The sequence below is a fragment of the Neltuma alba genome, unplaced genomic scaffold (assembly GCF_004799145.2).
Source record: "Neltuma alba isolate B1F8T4 unplaced genomic scaffold, ASM479914v2 tig00010972_pilon, whole genome shotgun sequence".
Lineage (NCBI taxonomy): Eukaryota > Viridiplantae > Streptophyta > Magnoliopsida > Fabales > Fabaceae > Neltuma > Neltuma alba.
In genome coordinates, this window is record NW_021635734.1 from 135,748 (window position 1) to 142,050 (window position 6,303).

Consider the following 6,303-nt stretch of genomic DNA (forward strand, 5'->3'; position numbering starts at 1 on the left):
AAAATCAAACGAGCTTTTATATTAAACACTGGAGGTAATATATCAGTGTCTGTTTTTTTTTTTTCAAATAATAGATCACTGCGAATTATGCTGACCAATTTGTCCAATTGCCGGAGCTGGCTGATCAAAATTTCAAATTCCAGAATCAATAATTCAAAGTCTCCAAGAAACTGGCCACCACTTGTAGAACGGAACAAGTTTCATTTTCTTGGTTTCTTTAATTTATATCCACCTTGCGGAAATTAACATCACCCATTCATTCACGTGCTTCATTTGAGAATCTCAACAAAACTCCACATTGCCTTCTTCATTACTCCAACACATTTTATCTAATAATTAATCTTATATGTGCCATGCAAAATGAAATGAGACTTGAACCAAATTGGTGAAAATTCAATTCATATATATTTAAACTTTCTATGAGGTATGCTTTGATTTTAATAATCTCCTAATTAAAACTAAACTCACTAAGTATTTTTGTAAGCTTTTTGAGAGTTTTGCTTTATTTTTAGATATTGTTCAAGAACTAATTAGTCGCCTAATATTTTTATTTAGGGAAAAAATATGAAGTATGTGGATAAAATTGACCCTTTGCCATGTAATGAGGGAAGGATTGTTTGCAAGAAAAGAAAATGTTTGGAAGCAAACTTCTAAAGATTAAGTCATCTGTCGTTTACCTGATGCTGAAATTAACTTCATTCTTAAGTCTTGTTTGGTTCCCTCTTCCCCATTTTTTTTCATTGTTCCATTTGCAATAGCCAATTATTTTTGGGTTAAGTTTCAACGTACTTCCATTAATTAGTATCTAACAATGGTCACTTCTAGATTTATTGATTGATTAAGAAAATAATATTTAATAAGAAAAACAGATATGGCCTTCCCAGTTCTCATGTCCCTTCAAGTATAATTTAGCAGTCAGAAGTTTAAATAATATGCTTATATGCAACATAATTTAATATTCAATTTTGTCTGTGATTATTTCTTAAAATAATTAAGATTTGTTAGCATGAAGCAGTCGGGAATATTCGTTCCAGGGGAGGAACTTCATTATACGGAGTTATTCAAATTAATGCCAATGGCTTATAATGATAATTAATTAAAAATGTTAAGTATTTTATAATAAAAGATTATCTTAAGAAGAAACACAAATTTTGAATTATCAAAGGAAAGCCAGAGAGAGGCCATGTGCAATGCATGTGAGGGCCGAGCATTGGGTCCTGAACTTAAATGATTATGCCCACACTTTTCATTTTCATTTTGGAGATTAGGAGAAAGCTTGTCTGCAAAAAGCTAATAATAATTCAGGAAATTATATTATCTGGCTAAACTAAATATAATATACTACTTTTAAAAAGTATTATCCATTTCTTTGATTCTGTTTATACAATTATCTATTTATCCATTACTCCCCAATCCTTTTTATAACTTCCTATTAACAAACTGTACTTGAATTAAAAAAATTAGAAATTATTTATTTGGCACACAACCTCAAGATTACTCTCAATAAAATATTAGCTATAAGAGTTTAGTCAATTAACAATTATTAATACAAAAAAATTATTTGAAACTAACAGAGTTGAAGTTAGAGAGTTATAAAGAAACTTTATAAACTTAAGTATTAAATTGAAATTTTGTACAAAGTTAAAAAAAATAATAGCAAAATTTTATCAAAAATTAATAAAATAAAAAAACATGTAGGATGTTTTTATAATAAGGAACATAAGGAGTGTATTATTTGATACTTGTGGGTTATATATTTTTTTATTTTTGCCACTATTTAATATATATATCATATTTATTTATTTTACAACTCAGAGTATTAAAACTAATTTCTGTCAGACTTGGAGTATTAAGATTAAAGTTTTCCAACAAATGTGCTTTCTGGGATTTGAATTTGTGTTGTTCTCTTTATAGGGTTAAGACTACTCACCATATCAACAAACAGCTTGTTGGTTCGTATTTACTTATTTAAAGAAGGTAAATTTTGTGTGAAAAGAATAAATTTGAGTGTGACAGAGCAAGCTGATGAATTTGCTACACAACATTGGATTCTTGTACGACACTTTGCATATCTTTACCTAATAATTATGATTACATTGGTCTCACTCATTTTGTTTAATTAATTGAGAAAACCAACATTGTTTAATTTAATTTATTCATCAAAAATATTCATATGATTTGTTTACTGTGGAGTGATAATTGAAGTTGCAACAACCCTAAAATGTGAGCTCCGGGGGCCCCTCCTTAAAGATTCAACAAATCTCCACCCAAATTTAATAAATTTTAGATTCAAATTTAATTAATAACTTTTTTAAGAGTAACTGGCATGAGCATGCCAGCGTATTCGTGCCTTTGAGATCTTTATTTTATTAAAGGAAAAAAAAAGGAGGAATTATAAATAAAATATTCGAAATTCTCTTACCAACCCCACTTGTGGTCTTAAAAAAATCGGTATTCCATGGCTTTTCAAGTCAATTAGTGAGGTACAAGCACATTGATATATTTCCCCCCTTTTTTTATCTACATGAGCTGAAAATGACACGTAGAGTTAAAGTAGCACAAAAAAATGGGTTTAGGTGGATGGAATTTTTGGTTTGAGACTTTTTCTTTTGGTTTATTAAAAAACATGGCATGAAAAATATTTTTTATAAACCAATATTGTTTGATACTTTGATTAAGCTTTTTACAGAAATATTTTTAAAATTTTTTGAACTAAGTTTTATGCTTTTAAAAAATTATTGGACCTCAGATACAATGCCAGATTAATTTAATTGGACAGATAAAGCCATTCCTTCCATTGTGTCATTTTATGACTACTTTTTCATAATAATGGACGCGTTGTTATAAAAATTATGGTTATCTGCGTTTCATAGACTCAAATGATCAGCATATAAATCTAACTGAAAGTACTTATGGAGAAACTTACAATCCACCAACTAAGAAAATATTAACATCATGGTAGTAAGATTTCAAATCACATGCTTATAAAGTACTATCTCCGGTCCTTGATATAAGATCCTGTTTGACTTTTATTTTTGTCCTAATTATAAGACTTCAATCCACTTTGTCTCTTATATTTATACGTTTTTTTTTCAAAGTAGTCCTTCTAACAATGATAGTTCTAGTCAATACACTTGATTAACAAGGATATTTTAGGAAAAACAACATCTATTTAGGACAAATAACTAATTTAACTTACTTCTTTAATTTTTTCAAATTCGTCAACTGGCTCTTATAATTAAGAGCAGAGGTAGTATGAGTAGTAGATCTTTATTTGCTAAAATAACATTTTTTTGACTCCTCTAAATACTTATACACAATTTTCTCCTTCTACTTTTAGTGTCACAATTACCCACCCTGTACCATTAAGTAAACCAAGCCCAACAATTAAATGAATAGAAGAAATTGTGTATATAGAAAAATTTATTGAGAAAATGTATTTCCATGTTTGATCCATGTTGGAGCCAGTCATTCCACTTTGTCAACAACATGATGTATAGTTCCACGCCGTCCCTTTTCATTAAAAAGAAGAAAAAAGAGGGATAAGCTCACTGACATTCTATGAGGGTCCCTGTCTAGGAGTAATAAACAATGGCTGCTCAAAGCAAGGGTCCGGGCTCAGATGCAGCTTTAAGCCTTTAGCCATAAGAAAAATGGCCAATCCATATTATGGAATACGACCATTCATAGACAAAAGGCAATAGATGCTCAGCCACATATCTGTGCCAGATTGTAAAGAAGCTTCCCCCAGGTTGCACATAACTGAAGAAACCTAATGACTTTTTTTCTAAACAGCTTTTCTGAACTGGGTCATATACTTGTAACATCTTAATGAAGCCTTTTAAGATCATTATGCAGATAAAACTGTTCCAAATTTCATGCTTCTGGCAACCAAGAGAAAATTTCGGCTTCATATACCAGAATGGTCATGGCAGATGGCACTAAACCGGCACTCGGATGAACTGCTGGTTTTAATGAAAAAAAGATCAAGTAACAAAGATAATCAAGGAGTAATCTGAATCCTGCCATATATAGTTGGCACATTATATGTACCCAGGAATTTGTCTTTGTCCCAAAAAAGACAACAGAAGATGGCACTGAAGAATGAAAGCAAAGTCCTTTACTACTTTAGGACTTCGACACCTTTGTTGGATTAGTCAGATCTAACATTGCATCTTCTTTAGGAGCAATTCGAACCAATAACATGTTAATTAGTAGCAACTGGCACAAAGCTTCGGATTTATTATTACTATTTTTGTGCCTTTAAATGGCAGAAAGATTTGCCAGATCCTAGAGATGTAACCAGAACAAAAAGCATCCTGTAATAAAAGTGAGGTGACAATGGGAGGTGTGGCAACTTGTACAGCAAGACTGAACATTTTTGTAAAGGAAAGAATTGTAGAGAGAAAATGGATGCATAATGCAGAGCAGGTGGGAGGTGTTTAGAAGCAGATAATCTCAAACGGCCCTCCTGGTTGTCCAAAGATTCTCCAGCCTCAACTTTGGGGTCACAAGATGACATGTTTGGTTACTTAACCTTGCACCCAAATTGTGCCCACAACTTTTGATACCATGCCAGAGGTGATTGTTTGTGTGTCTGTGGGGGTGAGAGACGACTGAAAAACTAAAGATTTTGGCTTTTGTTTGTGTTGGGGTTTGGGAATTGGTGAGAGAGATAAACATATTTGACTACTGAAAACGAGCAAAGTTTAACTACTCTGATTGAAATGCTGAAAGGGGTCTCATTTCAGCGGTTTCATTACTGAAAATGAGAGAAACTTCATTGACAATTCCTGTTTGATTTAGCTAGTGCTATCTGAATGCGTTTATCAAACTGCCTTTACTTTTTAGAAAACCCAAGGCCCTCTTTGGTATCATGGAAGGGTAATTGGGCTTCAAAAATATGTTTGGTATATTGATAGAAATCTAATATAATTCTTAACAAGTTGTTGGTTGAGATGGTAAGCAGTCTCATTTCTGTTAAAAAAAAAATCTGGTATAAAAATGTATTTGTTGGGAAGGTTTTAATGTTAACGCTTTGGACCCAATTAAGATTAGTTTCAAGTCTAAAATGACTTAAAGTTACTATGAGTTATACAAAAAAAAAAAAAAGGTGTAATTTTCAATATATATGTGTATTCATATTATGAAAATACTAAAATGCCCTTGCCAAAATGGAGGGAAAAACAGAGACCACTCTGCCCGCTAATCCAGAAACATCTCATCATCAAGACAATCATCTAAGCCATGGTTGAAGAGTATTGTCAATAGAGAACGCTCTATAATCTTCTGAACCACTTGGAAAGAGGAAAAACAAAGACTAGTTTTTCATGGACCAATGCTTGGTGTACCCACCACCACTTTGTTTCAAGATTGATCGATCAATGACCAACAATACATGACAGAAAACCAACAACAACACATGCCTCAAAGGTCAGAGAAAACACAGTACAGATATGTTTCATGCCAGAGGAAAAATGGCGGCTGCCAACATGAAGACTTGAAGGAAAGAGGACGACACACAAGATTTCAAAACACTCAGCTTCAGTTGTCGACCCCGTCCTCGCCGTCCAAGTCAGTTTTATCAGTTGATAGCTCCGATGGTTGATGGTGACCGACGGCAACCTCTCGTCGTCAAAGAACGGAATCAGCACAAAGATGATGGATGAAGCATGCCGTGCCGGCCACCATAGGAAAGTGACGAGGCCTTCAAGAATGGTGGTAGTGTGGAGCCTTTTCTAATATCCCAGACAGATAATTTTGTTTTAAATAGAAAAAGTTATGATCACATAATAGTAATAGCAATATGGATAATCCAAAATGGATGAGTTATTCAGGATCCATCTTAAATATATAAACTCAATCCATTATAATCTTTTACATTTATTATTTTTATCCAAATTTATTTATTTAAAATGTTATATAATTTAATGTTACATATGGATATTTTAAGATAATCACGTCATATTTGTTAAAATTAGATAATTTATTTAATTTTTTATAATCTATCTAAGCTAAGCAACTTTTTCTTTTTCGGGGACAATAAGCTAAGCAACTTTTACATTGAGCACTGGTAAAAATTAAGACCCCAGGCCTGATTATCTTTTTTCATTTAACCCCCAGGCTGGATTTGGCAAACACACGGCTTTGACAGGGCCCAATTTTTTCAGATTTGCGCCTTGGCCCAGCTTCATAGCCCTAAGGAGTACTATTGGGCCACTGGTTTCTCTCTAATTACTCCTCCAGTCCTTAATATTAGAAGGTTGATTTTAATCTTAAATACAAGACTTATTTATCGTATTT